Raw genomic sequence first — 16,087 nt, 5'->3', positions numbered from 1 at the left:
TGTCCGCCTGAATGAGGCAATTCTCCAAGTATGGATAAATATGAACATTTCTCTGCCTGCAGTATGCAATGGCTGGAGCCAGGCACTTTGCGAACACCCTGGGCGCAGTAGATAAGCCAAAGGGAAGTGCAGAGAACTGACAGTGCATACAGCCTGTCCTGAAACGTAGACATTTCCTGCAAGATTCCCTTATGGGGATGTGCAGATAAGCTACTTTCATGTCTAGGGTGACTAGCTACGAGTCCTTGGCTAGCACAGGAAGCAATTGTTTTAGTGTAAGCATTCTGAATTTTGGGACTAACGGGAAGGTGTTGAGAATTGACAAGTCCAGGGCAGGGCGCCAAGAGCCCTCTTTTCTGGGCAACAGAAACAGTCTGGAGTAGAAACCCTGTCCCCTCTTTGCTCTATTGGAACAGGTTGAATAGCCCTGATACTGAGAAGAGAAAGTACTTGCTTTTGAGCCTCTGCCCACTGGTTTGGAGGAAGGTATGGTAACCCGCTTGGGGTTGGCAGTGAGAGGAAGTAGAATCTGTATCCCTGGGATACAATGTTTAGGACTCATCGGTCCTGGGTAATGGACATCCGTTTTTTTGCACGCAGGGCACGCTTTCCTCCTAGGGGTGCAAGTACTTGGGCATGGCTGGGACGGATGATATACAAATCATTGTGAATTTTTTCCATAAGGAGGTGGCTTACCACTCACGGTTTTTGAGGGGGGAGCACGCCATTGTTTAGATCTCTCAGTACCCTGAGACTGTAGCCTTGGTGGTCTGTTGCCCCTGGGTTTGGGTTGAGACAACCTGGTAGGGACTGGAAAGGACCAGTTTTTTGAAGGCCAATACTTGCAAGAAATCTTTAACAGTTTGCATAGATTTAGCTTTTTCTTCCATCTTTTTAAGAGCCTCTTCTGCTTTTGTGCCAAAAAGACGTTCCTGGTGTAATGGAGCATCTAGTAATTTTGCTTTGACATGGCCTGGCAAGACTTGTTCCTTCAGCCAAGTATGCCTTCTCAGTACAGACCCAGTGACAGCAGCCCTGCAAGATGCTTCTAAGGCATCATAACCACACTGCAAAGTATGTTTACAGACTTGGTTTGCAGAATGCAGTAACTCTTACAAATCTTTATTTTCTGCAAAATCTGGAAGCAACAACATTTTTTGTTTAATTAGTTCCATAATATGCTGCTGGTACTTCAACATGTGAAACTGGCAATTTAAAGCCCTGATGGCAAGAGTTGCACAGGTATAGATCTTCTTGCCCCATCTGTCCAAAGTCTTCGAATTCCTGTCTGAAGGGGTAGGATTTTTGGCTGCAGTAGCCTTAATACCTTTAGGTCCCTGGGAAATGGTCTCTGGATCCGCATTGGGATTCTTAAGAGAAATTTGTGAGTCAGGTACCCTGTAGTATCTGTCAAGCTTTCTAGGAGTTGGTGGTAAAGTATCAGGAGTAAGACTGGATTACATGAAAACATCATCTACAATACCCAGGACAGGGGTATAGCTAGAGGCCTGTGCTGAGGCAAGTCTAAAAATTCTCTGAGTCTCTTTTTGGACTGTGAGTAGTCCTGGCATTCCCAGCAGAAATGCTCTCTTAAGGTATGCAAGGTTTCACCAAAAGAAAAGTCCTATGGAGGGGAGGCAGAGGGAATGGAATCCTCTGCATCTGAATCCTCATAGGTAGATAAGGGTATGTCCTGGTAATCAGAGGCATCAGAGTCATCAGACTCATGGTCTGTTGAATCAGAAGGGAAATAAATTCTTTGTCTTTTAGAGGGGGAAGGCTGGCTTCCCTTAATTAGAGTTATAAGGTCTTCAGCTATTCTAAGCATTTGTTTCTGTGGCATGGGAGCTTGAGCATGCGCTTTGGTCATCGGTTTTCTAGGTGTAGTGCGAACTCTGGGCCTGAAAAAACTCAGTTTTAGACTGAAACGAAGTAGTCGGTTTAATACAAACATCGGAAGGTCAGAATACACCCTCAGAAGCCAGTGCCTGCAAAGAGGATCCAGATCGATCCAAGGTAGAGACATCCGCAGGCTCCATAATCGAAGAAGCATCTTGCAGCATACTGGACTCGGAATGGATCTCAGTAGAGGACTGCAAATCTGTAGAAGCGGGTAGCAGGAGCTGCGAAGGTGCCTCACTGAGTACCGGCAGACTGGCGACTACCTTAACGGAAGCATCTATAGCAGTTCTGGACCTATGCGGTCTGTCTCTGTCTTTATCCTTACATTTTTTTCGGAAGATCGGTAGTTGGATGGCTTACTGAAGCCATTTCAGAATACAGTGAAAGAGAGCAAAAGAATTTAGCAACAAAGCCCGACGAACAGTTCCGACGTTAAACAAGGCACAAAACTGACAGCGAGGGACGTCGTGGTCTGGGCCTAAACAGGTGACGACGTAAGAATGAAAATCTCTGTGAGGTATTTGCTTTCCACAGGCGAGACAATTGTTCATTTTTTCTGACATCGGTTAGAGCAAGAAAAAAGAATCTCCAATGGGGTACTTAGCTTTAGAAGACCACAGGTTTGAAACTCGAAAATTTCAGGTAGCGGCCGACCGGCACCTGCGAACTGCTTCTGCTTTGGGCTCCCGTGCGGCAAGAAAAGCTGATGCAATGGCGTCAGCTGCATGTTTTATACCCCTACGACCTGACGTCATGGAAGAGGCAACAGCATCCGACGCAGAAATCACAAGACTCTGGTATTTGGGTGAACTGAGGGCTACCTGCAGTCAGATAACCCAAGTGTGATGACTGCAACAGTGAAACACGAAGAACATATACCTAAAACTGAAACAGCATGGTAAAACCTTTTAAAGCATTGTACCTCACAATGATGCAAGTGTTGAAAGCTTGAGGAAAAATATTAGACTTAATGGATAACAATGTTAAAACAACTGGTCACCATTTGTGGATGATTCTTCCACCAGGCAAACATGCAAAGATGAGCAGTATTTACTATTCTGCTTTAATATTTTACATTTAACATTTCAAGTAAAGACAAGTGCAATATGCCAAGCACCTTGTACTTGCACTCTGCACAGAAATTCCAGGAAAAACTCAAATGAACTTCAAAACCAAGGCCAAAATTACAGTACACAATCTACAGGTAAGTCAGACAGCACCTACAGGGCTGTAAAATAGACTGCAAGTAGAGTGATGGTGGCATATCACACACTGAAAGGATAGCTTTGCACTTGCATGAGTCTGCATACTCAGCAAAAAACTATCAATTTTCACCTAAAAAGACATATGGGAAGTAAAGAAAGGCAATGAAAAACATAAATGTAATACACAAGGCCTGAAAAAAAAATAAGTCTAGCCACTGCTCAGAAGTCCAATGGCAATAAAGTTATGTATTTACCATAACACTAATCCTTGTCCTTTTCTGTTCACCTCGACTTATGAGTTTACACACTAAGGTAGGCATGAACTAGCAAAAAACTTTCACAGCTTCTGCAGAACACACTCTCTCTCTCCCATAATGTTACACTGAAAGATTACTCTTCAGATTGATTTTGCCCAAACAAACAGATGGGATGCACTCTGGAAGAAGGGAACTCAAGGATAGTAGGAAGGCTTCAGACAAGATACGTCAATCTTCCAGGACAAGAAACCCGAAAAGCTGTGAAAACTAAAAGTGGAAAGGACAGAAGGTTGCACAGAAGGATGGAGAGGGGCAATAGGAATCTAGCATCATGGCAATACACAAGTTTTGTATCCTATGTAGTCCCCTCTGATGCTTTCAACTTATGGGGCAGATTCCCTAGCCACTATGATTCCTAAGTGGCATCATGGCAGTAAACCTTTGAGAAAAGAAGAACTGAAAGCTACTCTGGATCTAAAAATGGGATACCAGTTTGTACTGTTTGACAAAGGTATGCATTGTAGACCATGTTGCTGCTGCTCAGATCTTCCACTGATGAAAAAGCAAACAGAGGTAGAAACTGCTATGTTGTAGCATGCCCTTGGTTTGGCTGAAGAAAAATAAACCCTCGGAGTTGTAGACAAAAGTAACGTAACACGACAGCCATCTAGACAAAGTGACTTTGGAAATTTTACACCCCCAATGTTGCTTTAGAACTGGACATAAATAGCTGATTATCTTTTCACAAAGTCTTTGTGCAGTGCAAATAAAATCTCAGTTGACGATGTACACCTAAAATGTAAAAAATATACCCCAAGTTGGAGTGACTAGGGAAGAAGACAGGAAATACAGACAGACTCAAGGCTGATGCCTTAACTATTTTAGGTACAAAGGTAGGGTTAAGCTCTCCCAAGTAAGTCTTTTCAAAAAATTAAACAAGGATGCTCGCAAGATAATTCCTGCAGCTCAGATTCATCTAGAAGTTATCGCCACCAAGAACGGAGTCTTCTAAGAAAGAACTTCACATTGGCAAAATTTGGATCAAAGGGTGATTGTGCTTGAGGGCCCGTAACATCAGAGTTAGATCCCAAGGAGGAGGTAGATGGTTCAAGTGGTGGCCTCAAAATAAATGCACCTTTTGAGAAATGCTTTAGAAATTAAGGGATGCTGTAAAAAGAGGAATTTCAGCCAATATGAGAATTTGAGATGGCTGCTAGCTGTACCTTGATAGTAGAATAACTTGCAGTTGAATGGTAAAGGTCTGCCAAAAAGTCCAGTACAGGTGGAAGGGAAGCAAAAAAAAAAAAAAGATCCAGCTCCTTGTCAGTAGCCTAAATAGAACACTTTTCCCACTCACTCTCGCAGATTTTCAGAGTGGATGGTCTCTGTCAGGCAGATAAAATTTGAACCAGCTTAGATGGCAAAAAGAAATCATTGGCTATCAGTGGAATTGAAGAAATCGTGTAGTAAGTTTGGTGCCAAGATATGGCTCGCTGGATGGGTGAGACAAGAGATCCAGTTTGGTATCCAAGACTCATGGTGGTCACAGAAGATGAGGCCACAGTTAAGGGAAACAAATTTGTCGGTACCAGGACAGAGCAATGAGAATTACAGTTGCTTTGTACAGAGAAATGCTCTGTAGAAACCTCATTATTAGGGATACTGGAGGAAAGGCTTATAAGAAATTAGGAGGTCAAATATGGACAAGTGTCCCTCTGTAGCCATCTCTGCTAAGGGATGAAGGCAAAGTAGTTTCTGCACTTCAAAATGGGCTGCAGCAAGGATAGCTCCAATGACTGAAAATTTCTGTCACCACAGCACTGTTGAAGGACCACTAATTAGGCATGAGAGAATGCATCTGTTCAAAATGGCTGCTACAATACTGGTTTGACATGGTATGTGTGTTATTGGAAAGCACCATGAAGACAATGTCCACTGTTGCACTCACATGGCCTCTTGACACAGTAGGTAAGAACGGGGTCCCCCCCCTTGCTGATGGACCAGACCACTGAGGTGTTGTCTGCGTGGATGCAGACTACACCCGAAGTACATGCAATGCTAGGAGGAATGCCCCCATATACCAAAACACTGACGTGAAGATGGGTCTTCAGACTGGACCATGTTCCTTGGATCATCCTACCCCTAAACTAATGGGAAGGAGTTTGTGGTTAATATGGCAGTAGGTGGGGGAAATACTTAAGAGTATCCTTGACAAACCAGGGGGAATTCATCCAAGAAATGTGATGACGACACAGAGTAAATAACCTGATCAGGTGGTGAACAAGAACCATTGGAGAGAGAGTGTTCACTGAAGAAGCCTCAAAGAATTTTGCATGAAGAACCAAGGCTACTAAGACCACCACCATGGAGCCCAGTAATTAAAAGAATCAGATTCTGATGGGTTGTGAAAACTGAGAACATCCTGTGCCTGCTTTTGAAGAGAAATCAGCCTAGGCTGTGGTAACCTGTAATTTGAGACTTTGTATCTAAACTGCAATCTATGAATTCCGGGTTTTGAGTGGATTGCAAATACTTTTCATACTTTACAGAGATGCCCAAGGATCAACACAAGTGGAGAAAATAGCTTCTCACTAGGATTAAGGACTCTCTTGTGACTGAAGTACGGAGCAAGTCATTAAGGTACAGGAAGAATTGGAACCCTTCCAGTCAAAGATGAACTGCTACCACAACCATGCATTTGAACACCCAGGGGGCTCTGATCGGACTAAAAGGCAATGCCCAGAACTGACCATAACTAGAGACGCGCTCGGAACTGCCATGCGATTTTCACGTGGTAGTAGGTATTCTGAAGGTCTACACAGTACATCCATTCCTCCTTTCTGAGGAGAGTACGAATGAACTGCACTGTAAACATCTGGAATTTTGTCTGCTTCACATGTGTTCAATTTACTAAGGTCTGAAATGGGCCCTAGGTTCTTCTTTAGGACTAAAAAGCATGAATAGACTCTGGATACTTTGTGGTCAAGCGGGACTTCCTGGATGCTTTTTCTAGCAGCCTGGACATTTCTTGAGCTACAACTCTTGTCTGACAGAGTGGAACACATGGAAGTTTTGTAAGATGGTTTTGGTTTGGACAAGAATGGAATTACACAGAACCTGGACACAATTCCCAATCACAGAATCCTATGTGATGGCTGTCCAATTCTGAAGGTGAAGGGATAAGTATCCCTCAACTTCAGGAAAGCTGAAAGTGAAGTGTGTCAGAGAGTGGACCTCTGTACCGTCAAATCTGCGGACCTCCTCTGCCCCTGGGGGGGGGGGTGCATTAGGGTTCACCCTCTACTACTGGGAGCTGTCAAGAGAGGAGTCAAGAAAAATGCTGGCCTTTTTTTGAACCAGAAATGTTCATCTCCCCTTTGGTTTAGATTGTTGTGGGTTAGAAAAATTAACTCCAAAGGTAGAAAGCATTTTGCCCTCTTGATTGCTCTCCGACAGTGTATATTTAACTTCTGGACCAAAAAAAAAAAACAAAAAACAGATTATCCATCATACGGAGCATTCAGGAAGGATGTCTTAAAGCTGTACTCAAAAATCACAGTTTCAGCCAAGCATGACAATGAATTGCAGTGCCAGTACCTGAGTTTTTTCAGGCCCAGAGTTCACACTACACCTAGAAAACAGATGCCCAAAGCGCATGCTCAAGCTCCCATGCCACAGAAACAAATGCTTAGAATAGCTAAGACCTTATAACTCTAATTAGGGGAAGCCAGCCTTCCCCCTCTAAAAGACAAAAAATTGATTTCCCTTCTGATTCAACAGACCATGAGTCTGATGACTCTGATGCCTTCCAGACTGCTTCCAGAGGAAAACAATCTAGCCGCTCTTCAGGAACGTTGATAGGGGTGCCAAGAGAAAGAATCACTGGATCCCTGGTTACGCAGACCCCTTCTGCCTCTGTAGGGACATTTTCCAGATGAGTTACCCCCTCTGCCCCAGGGAGTAAACTTGCCACATGTGTCACAGAAAAGACCCAGAGATTTCTTGTGCCACATCTTTCCACTCCTCTGATTCCTAGAGTAGGGTCATTGAGGGGTGGAAAAACGTACACCCACAGCAGACAGGGTCTTGTCATTTTTTTCACACCTGGCCGACGTGTCTTTCACTTTCAGGCCAAAAAGCAAAGCATCCACTTAAGCAAGAAAGGAAGACTTAAAAGGGTCTGCAAAGTCACAAAGGCGCATCCAGGAGTGATGTCTCACGACAATGCCTGAACCCGCCGCTCCTTCAGTAACGCAAGAAATCAACTGCGTGGAGGAGTTGGATATGGAATTCAGGGTCGCAAGCTGCAAGGCAACTTTGCCACATACCTTCTCAGAAACTGCTCCTGCTAAGGTTTCAGAGTTCCAAAACTAGGTCTCTCTGAAGCCTAGTGAAATGTGCCAAATAGTTCAAAGACCTAATGGCAAAGATTGATGAGGCAAAAACTCACTTACCTAACCTGTCCACCACCAGAGACTCCCTGCTGGGGAGGTGGACAATCTGGTTCTCCTCTGCGAGCTCCTTCCTAGTGGCTGCCGCCACCACCGTAGTCTCTACAGGGAGGCCCTTGGATCAGTGTGGATTTTGCTCGTGAGGGGATAAAATTTTGTCTGGCCTCCGTGGGAATGGTTCAAAAGTATCAGGACTCTTCCGTGCGCACTGCACAATGAGTTGTACCAGCTCGTTTGCAGGATTTCTCCAGATGCTGCCTCTGCCTCCCTTGGGACCAAAGGAGATCACAACCAGGTTCTTGAAATGATGTTAATGGGTATCCAGAACCCTATAAAAATGGCCTGGTTTCCTAGGGGCAGGTGGAAGGGAGTCAGGCTTTTGGAACAGTCAGAAATAGTATCAACATCCGCAACCTGTAATATTGGGGGAATGGACAGTGATTTATGCTCAGGAAGTCTAAAAACATTTCCCAACTCTCTTCTTAGACTGGGAATAATCCTAAGCTTCTCAACTGAAGAATTCTCTGATCTTGTGAAGGTCTCTCCAAAAGTAAAATCCTCATGTAGTGAAGCGGAGGCAAGATTTTCAGCAGACAAAGTCAGCATGTGACCCAGAAAGAATACAGTCAGCATATGCTAGTTCATCCTCAGAGCCATAAGAATCAGAATGCTCAGGGGTATTGTTTTCCCTCCTTTTTCCAGTGGAAGATCTTCTAGTAGGGATCCTACCCAGTCCCTCAAGGTCCTTGTAGGTAAAGGCATGGTGTGCCTGGGACCTAGAAGGCCTGGGCTGAAGCAAACTGGAAACGGACTTCTTTTGTTTGGCCTTGGACTCAGACTTGCACATGGTATAAGATATAGTCAGCAAAGGATACAGACAGGCAACCATGGCCTGTGGTTGGTCAGATGAGAATTCCTTTGAAACTCTGGCGCACTGCCCTCTCCAAGACAGAGATGAAGCAAAAGTCAGAAGTTGGTATTTGCAGAGCATTCCTGAACCATCATACTCCCAGAGTCCTAGGTCCACAGAGACACTGAGGTGGGTGACAGTGTAGCAGACTCCAAAAAGTGCCTCAGTAGAGGCCTCAGGTGCCACTGGATACCACAAACATCACTCGGCCAACTATCACAAGGCCAGGTGTACTGATGGGATGGCAACCTGCTGCCATCTGGAACCCTTTGTCTCTCTGGAATCTTCTCCTCCTTACAAGGAAAACCTAGCTCAGCCTGACAGACAAATCTATACAGGGCAAGATTGCAACTAACACTCCTTTACATTCTCTAAATATTTTCTAAAGACTCAGCCCTCCATTTTATAGTGGTGGGATTTAAACAAGGACACTGGGGACAGCTGGGCATGTTGTGCTCCAGGCCCCAGGAAAAAAAAGTGCGACAGTTCCAGTGAAGGATTTCTTTCCCCAACTCTAGGCAAGCATTCAGCTTAGTCTAAATTCTATTAGATGTCAACTGCTGAGAGACAAAAATCATTCTCCAAAGGGATACTTATATTTGCTGTTCAAAGTTCTGACTTCGGACCAAACAACAACATGGCAAAGTACAATCAGGCTCCAATGGCAACAAAGAACTGAAAATATAGTGCCAGTCTATGACCCTTAGACCCTAAGGGGGGCATTTGCCAGGCCAGGAGGAGGGGATTAAAGTCTCTGGTATTTGGGACAGCCAATGGCTTCAACAGCAAGAAAGGAATTACTGCAACAGTGAAACAATAACATTTACTATTATGGCAAGTTCTCACAACTGTACCATGGCCTTCATTTAAGCCCTGTTACAGTATTTATCAAAAATGTGAAGATTCTCAGAGCTTTTATACAGACTTGGAGGAGGACAGAGGTATAGAACTGGAGTCAAGAATACCCTGCTGAATGTCTGTTTTGAACTTAGGAAACGCATCTATTTTTGTAGTGCTCAGTAAAGGTGTCTATAAAGAAGATGAGGTGACTACTACTAAAACGGTTCTTGAATCCAAACCCTTGAAAAAGGCGCCTGAAAAGGTAACAGCTCTATTTTAAGCAGGAAATCCCATATTTTAACCCTCACAGGAAACAAACATTTAATCAGATCTTCTGAAGAGTTTAGATTGGTTTTGGTAGAATCTTCACTACTTGTGAACATCAAGTAAAACAATTCTGTCTCCTCTATTTTCAGAGTTATGAAACAAATGTTGGTAAATGGATTTACTGCTTTAAAGACTATTTACAACTTTAGGGATAAAATAAGTATTTGCCCAAACAGAAACCCTGTCTTTATGAAAACTCAGGAAGGATGGAGAACAGTTTAAGCTTGCGACTCAGACTCTGTTGACTGAGCTCAAAGCCATTAACTGTCTTCCATGTACATAAAGAAACAGAAGAGTCAGGTTCAAACAGGAAGAGAGTTTACTCCTCCAGTGCAAAACTCAGGTCGTCAAGGAGGAGGAATGGATTTTCCTGGAGGCTTAATGCGAAGGATGCCTTTTAAAAACTGTTCAACCTCAATGTGAAGAACGAGGCGACTCCACAGGTAAACACAGAGATGGATGACAAATTCCCTTTGATAGAACAGTAAGCCAGCCCAGAGCTGAACAGCTCACACAAGTACTTCAGAATAATGGGGATACCAAGCTGATCAGTATCCTGTTCTTAATTTTCAAAATGGACGAGATTTTTAATTTGGTGCAAAAAGAAAGTGGCAGCAAAAAGTTGTAATTTGGGGAGTTCAGCATCCATCTGTGAAGGTCTGCCCTTGAATCTGCTCATGTCAGCTGACAAAGAGTTCAGCTCTGTTAGGATGCAAGATACATGGAGAAACAGATTGTGATGAATAAATTTCCCAAGCCCTCATGGCAAACCTGCAGACATGACAAGATTTTATTTCCCCTGGTTTGTTGACATGTTTCATGACTGTAGTACTGTCAAGACTTGTAGGGTTCCCAGAGACTAGAGGTAGCAAAGTATTTGAACAGCTACGATCATGGCTTTCATTTCCTTAATATTTATGTTCGCACCGGTTCTGCCTTGACCATACTCCTTGGACTGTCATGCCCATAGAGCAGGCTCCCCAAGCCAGGTCTAAACTATCTGTGGACACTTTCTGATAGGGGCCAAAAACAAGAAAGGTACACCAAGGTTGAGCTACAATAAATGATCCACCAGTGATATTCTTTCTTCACAAACGGCAAAAGAGGAATTAGGGAATTGGGAGTATGGCAGTGTTCTACCCAAACTGACTTGATATACTACTGAATCTTCCTCATTTGGAGTCTGTCAAATGACATTATCTGTATTGCTGAATCTACGAACCCAGAGCTCTCAAAAATCTATCTTGCAAAAGCAGTTTTTAAACTTCTAAGATCTGAAGAGCATGGAAGCATGAAGTCATAAACTGATTTTTTTTCCTGAAGAAAAAAATGCCATCAAACAAGAAGTAATCAGTTGGTACTTGAGGAAAACTTTAGTGTTGAAGGTTGTAAGGTAGAATTCTTCTGGTTTAGGGTAAAATCTAGATGAAGCAGAAGACCCATAGTGAATTGCAGATCCTGCAAAGTTTTCTTTTTAAGAAGTCTTGATTAGAAAATTGTTTAAAAATAAGGGTAGATATGGATACCTTCGAGCTGGCAGAAAATTACCACAGGGTTAACCATTTTATGAATACACCTGAAGTTTCAGAAAGACCAAAGGGCAAAGCAGAAAACTGAAAATGAAATCCAAAAGTACAAGAATTTTCTGTGATCCGGATAAACAGGAATGTGAAAAAAGGCATTCTGTAGAAACAAGGCTACCAGAAAGTCTTGGGAGAGAATAAAAGTGTGAACACTTTGGAAAGAACATACTGAATTTTGGAATTCTTAGGAAAGTATTCAGGTCAAGTCCAAAAGGAGTCTTCATGTGCCCCTCTTCCTGGAACCAGGAACAAATAAATTAAATAAATAAATGAATGAATGCAGCCCCTGAACTTTTGGTGAAAATGAGCTGATTAATGGTCCTCTGATGGAATAGGCCAGATAGTCCTGGTTTGAGAGAACCTGGGAAATTCTGTTAGAAACTGAAAGGACATTCCAATTCACTTTGTAATCCTCTTGGATTATGTTGAGAATGAAAACACCTGATGTTATCAACTTCCAAAGGATCCTTCAGACCCTTTGATATCTGACTTGGGTTTCTCCTGCCAAGACACAGCACTGGTTCCCCCTACTCCTGCATTTAGCCAAGGGCAATCACCACAAGTTAATTCACACCCCACTGAGTGGACCTTCTCACACAACACAAAGGAATTCTCATACATCTCCCCACTCTACTCTTCAGCTGATGTGGATGATAGGTTTTAATTCTTTTCAGACACCTTTTTTCAGAGGACATACTTTGGGTTCTGCAGAAGGCCAGGGAACCCAATACTAGAAATTCTTACTTTCCCAAATGGAAGAGATTTTTACTTTGGTGCCTCTCTTGCAACCTGGACCGACTTACAGTGGAAGTCCCCACTGGTTCTCTCATACCTGCGTGAATTGCTGGAAGCTAGCTTAGCTTACTCTTCAATGAAAGTGCACCTGTCCGCTATCTCTGCCTGTCCGCCTCAACTGGTCGGATTACCTGATATTCTTTATGTCAAGGAAGAACCTAAACTGTCTGTGCACATCCAAAGTGTGCAAAACCCTCTCTGCAGAGTTTTGTGGAGAAGGGAAAAAGGCAAGTAAATGAATAGGTTGAGAGAACTCATTTACAACTTTAAGCATACAGGAAGGACTGGTTCTAAGAAACACCGTCTCTGTGGAACATCAAGAAAGTTGAAGAAGCCACCTGAATGAGGTTAGTGCAAGCACAGTAAGATAGTTTTCCAGGAAATGAATTTCAGGGAGGCAGAAGCTGCTGGCTCAAAAGGGGCTAGGGTCAGTTTCTCCAATACAAACTTAAAATCCCAGGGGGAGGTTTCCTGGGGGGGTCTCATGACACAAATGTCTTAAGAATTGTTTAGCCTCAAATCTACAGGCTAAGGGGGGAGAAAGAGGCAGACAAGCAGAGATAGCTGACAGATGCAAATCTTTTCCATTTGGACAAATAAGACTTTCTAGTATTGAGTTTCCTCGCCTCCTGCAGACCCTTAAGCATTGCCTCTGAAAATAGTGTCTGAAAGGAACTAAAACCCTATCACCCACAACCATCAGCTGAATAGTAGACAAGTGGGGATGGATGAGAGTTCCTTTGTGCTGTGTGAGAAGGTCCACTCCATGAGGTAAACTTGTGGTGACTGCCCTTGGCTAAATGCAGGAGTAGAGGGAAACCAGTGCTGTCTTGACCAAAAGGGCGTCACAATCAACATTTCTGGTTTGTCCTGCTGAATCTTTTGCAGGACTTCTGGAATGAGAGGAAGGAGAAGGAATGTATACAGAAACATCCCTGCCCATGAAAAGCTGAGGGTGACCACCTTCCAGACCAGAGGATGTGGATCTCTGGCACAAACCTGTGGAAGTTGTCTGCTCATGGTTGTAGCAAAAAGGTCTACTTGTGGAGTACCCTATCGGTGGACAATGTTCAGGGATGCATCCCTGTGGGGCATTCATTTGTGGGATTGTGTTTCAGACCTGCTCAAGGTGTCTGCCACTACATTCAGGCTGGAAGGGATATACACAGCCTGAAGGGGGGGTCTGAAGTTTGACAGTCAGATCCCACACTTGCAGGGCTAGTCTGCAAGAGAGATGACTTCGTTCCTCCCTGCTTGTTCACATACCAGAAAACAGTTGTGCAGTCTGTGAAAATTTTTAGAGGACCTGGGATGAAGAGAGACTGAAAGGTCTGAAGAGCCAGTATCCATGCAATTTATTTTATACTGATGTGTTCCGATCTTTGGGGCGGGGGGGGGGGTCCCTTTTGCTTTTATGGAGCAGAAAGCTGCTTCCCCATCCTGTGTCTGAGGTGTCTGTGAACATCTCCTGGACAGGCGTTCGAGAATGGAGTGGGAGACCTGGGTTGGCAGTCAAATGTAGAATCCACCAGGTAACAACCCTCTTCAAACAAGGGGTAAGGGGAGTTGGGAACTCTAGTGAATCCGTATTTTGCATCCACATTGATTTCAGGAACCACTGGAGTTTTCTCATGTGCAGTTTTGCCAGAGGAAGCATTGGGATGGTGGACACCATGAAGCTGAGAGTTCTGAGAAAATTCCTGGCAGTGATGCAACTTAGAGGGATGTGGCTTTGAATAAAGAAAATGAGTTCCTGACCCTTCTGAGTGGGAACAGAGATCTACATAAGGACTGTTTGTATCCTGCATACCACAAAAAAATGTAATCCTGAGATTGGGACACAGCAGATTTTTGGTAGTTTATCATGAAACCTAGAGACTGTAGGACGGAGATGGCAGAGCTTAGACTGTGCTTTAGAACTCCTCGAATGACTACTTGAAAGAGAAGGTCATCCAGGTATGGGAAAACCTGAATGCCCTGAAGTCTGCAATAAGCAATAACTGGGGCTAGGCATTTCATGAATACCTTGGGGTGATGGGAAAGACCAAAAGGCAAGGCAAGAGTTTGCAAAGTAAGGATTCTAAAGGTAGGCACTTTCAGGAAGGTGTTCAGGAAGGAGAGGTCCAGGATGGGTCGCCTAGGGTCCTCTTTCCTTAGTACCAAGAACATTCTTGAACAGAACCCTTTTCCACTTTGATTTGATGGAACAGGTTGAACGGTGCCTTGAACCAACAGGTCTTGCAGCACCTTCGCAAAAGGTGGCAGTTGCTCTCTGGGTGGTTGTGGGACAGCTCTGAAAGGTGGAAGTAAATTCCAGACAATGAAATAACGCTTTTTTAGGATGGAAAGCACCCAAGAATCATGTGTAATGTTTTCCCAAAGTGGAGTGGAAAGGAAGCTGAAGGAAAAGTGGGGGAAGGTGTTTGAAGTCAAAATAGTCAGATGGACCCTGCTCTGTCTGAAAAGGGGTTATTTTTTGAAGTAGGGCTTGCTAGGAGTCCTAAATTACTGAGGTCTCTTACCAGACTTTTTAACCTTACCTAGAGGGGGCTGTGAATGCCTTCTAAAAACACAGGTTTAAAAGGATTATTCCTTTGGAATTTTGGTACAGGGGAACCAGGATGGGTTTTAGTTCCTGCATCTCCTTACTCTTCTCTCCTGTATGGTTTTAAACAGGTCTGCAGCAGCAGGCCCAAAGAAGGCTGAACTGTCCAGAGGAGCATCCATAAGTTTGCATTTAATGTCCTCTGGCAAAGGCTCAACTTTCAAACACGCAAATCTTCTCAGGACCGAACATCTGTCAGCTGCCCTAGCTGAAGTCTCCACAGCATCTTAGCTACACTTTATTGAATGGTGGGGCAATTGAGAGGAAGCCCCAATCAGGGATGAAGCCAAAGCCTTATTCTCAGAGTCAGGCAAATCTGAAATAATTTTGGAAAGTTGGGACTAGAGTTCCAAAGTGTATTTATTCATGTATGTTTGACAACTGATAGCCCTAAAGGCAAATGTGGCAGAAGTGTACAAAGTTTTGTCTAACTTCTCCATATGTCTACTGTCTGTTAGAAAAAGGGAGGTGGAGGAAAGTAACCTTGAGGGCTTATCAGAAGCCACTGCAATGCAGAAGGGTTAGTAGAAGGAGGTTGAAGAGAAAAGTACAGTTGTGTACACTTAGCATACATGGAGATATTTGAGTGTATTCACTGCTGCAGTCTTCCCATTTGGGTTATCTGTCTTGCAGGTAGCCCTCAGCCGGCCTGAATACCAGAGTCTTGGATTCCTGCATCAGATGCTGTCTCTTCTTCCATGACGTCAGGTCATCAGGGTTATAAAACATGCAGCCGACACCATTACATCAGTTTTTCTTGCCCCAGATGTCAGGTGCCCCCACAAAGGGAAGCAATTATATTTAATGGTACACCTCCAATAAAAATCAAATACACCAGAAAGGGTTAAATACACCACAGAAGAAGCAAAAGTAGAGCCAAGAAAAGTCAGGGGGGCTGGAGGGAGGGTAACCAAGACTGCAACAGTGAATACACTTGAACATCTACATTTATGGTAAGTGTACACAACTGTGCTATGTTCTTCGTGTTTCACTGTTGCAGTCATCACATTTGTGTTGATTCTCAAAGCTAAGTAAGGGAGGAAAAAGTTAGGGAGCATTAGTGCCAGCTATTAAGCCCTGCAAAACTGCAGTGGCAAAACCAGCTCTGGATTTATAAAAAAAACAGGCATGTGGTAATGCTTGGTGAAGGTATGTACTGAGCTCCAGGTAGCAGCTTCTAGGATGTCCCTGGTAGGGTCCCCTCTGAGAAAG

General features: G+C 43.8%; 1 protein-coding gene across 1 annotated transcript in view; it reads right to left on the bottom strand.

The window, feature by feature from the left end:
- TAOK1 (TAO kinase 1) overlaps positions 1–16,087 on the bottom strand; it is a 3,628,992-nt gene that overhangs the window by 3,007,410 nt on the left and 605,495 nt on the right. The window lies entirely within an intron of this gene.

Source organism: Protopterus annectens, chromosome 13.part0 (assembly GCF_019279795.1).
Source record: "Protopterus annectens isolate FY-2018-M chromosome 13.part0, PAN1.0, whole genome shotgun sequence".
NCBI classification, from domain to species: domain Eukaryota; kingdom Metazoa; phylum Chordata; order Ceratodontiformes; family Protopteridae; genus Protopterus; species Protopterus annectens.
The sequence above is the reverse complement of the archived record's forward strand: the minus strand, read 5'-3'. Positions and strand labels throughout refer to the sequence as shown.